The sequence below is a fragment of the Callorhinus ursinus genome, unplaced genomic scaffold (assembly GCF_003265705.2).
Source record: "Callorhinus ursinus isolate GAN/ISIS: 27379988/994484 unplaced genomic scaffold, GSC_fseal_2.0 scaffold2, whole genome shotgun sequence".
Lineage (NCBI taxonomy): Eukaryota > Metazoa > Chordata > Mammalia > Carnivora > Otariidae > Callorhinus > Callorhinus ursinus.
In genome coordinates this window covers 87787531-87788385 of record NW_027397064.1, presented here as the reverse complement: position 1 = coordinate 87788385, position 855 = coordinate 87787531, and the positions used below count along the sequence as shown (strand labels likewise).

The following is an 855-nucleotide window of genomic DNA, read 5'->3' as shown; positions in this document are numbered from 1 at the left end:
GACACCCGCATGTCTTTCAAGATGGAATCTCTGTAAAGGGCTGCTCAGTTGAATTAAGGTGAAGGATGACAGGAGATGCTAGTAGGAAAGAGGCCTGCATGAGCTGCCTCATTGTGAGTCGGGGGAGGTGCAGAGGATGTAAACTCTAACAGAGGGTCCCCGCTATAAAGAGAAAAACACGGGAGATGCAAAGAAAACAATCTCTGCCTACTTTACATTTTGGTGTCAATGTGCTAATGAATTAAGTTCTGGTGTTAAAATAAGACTTGTTTCCTGCTGCTGTATTTATACGTATTTTGTGTGTGCTTTTTCCGTCCGTCTTACTCTCAGCACACTATCTAGGCAAGGATACGCAGGAAGGAGGAGTGAGGCTAGAAACTGGGCGGACAAAAGCGTCTCTGCAAGTTAAAAACGTAAGCAGTGAGGGATGGAAAGTCCTCCCTGTATAACCCAAGATCATAACTGGGAAAGGAGAGATGCGTGGCAACTTCCAGGAAAATAGCCACCCTGGAATCCTTGTAGCATTGACACGTGGGTGTGGGCTTCACAGGGAAGGCAGAAGCTGCGGGACTGACAGTCCGCACGGTGGCCTCATCCCGGGCGCTGGAGACGGCAGTCACCGTGGCTGATTACAACTTGCATTCTTGCGACAGGTGGCAGGAGGTAGGCCTGGCTTTCTGCTTCTCTCCAGGGTTCAGTGACTTTGGTGTGTGTGAAGTAAAGAGTAAAAGAGCTTTTTTTTTTTTTTTTTTTAATGTAGATGCATCCAGTTTGGGCCTTGGAGAAAAACGAAGGTGGCGTCTCTGGTGGAGTTCTACAATAGGAGGCGCCCGGGGGGGGGGGGGGGGGGGGGGG

At 49.5% G+C, this 855-nt stretch overlaps 1 long non-coding RNA gene across 1 annotated transcript in view; it reads left to right on the top strand.

Moving 5' to 3' along the window:
• Nucleotides 1-376: 376 nt before the first annotated feature.
• LOC141374857 (uncharacterized) overlaps nt 377-855 on the top strand; it is a 2595-nt gene continuing 2116 nt past the window's right edge. The window contains exons 1-2 of the long non-coding RNA XR_012382003.1: nt 377-663; nt 761-794. This is a non-coding gene — a long non-coding RNA (uncharacterized lncRNA). The remainder of the gene's footprint in view (nt 664-760; nt 795-855) is intronic.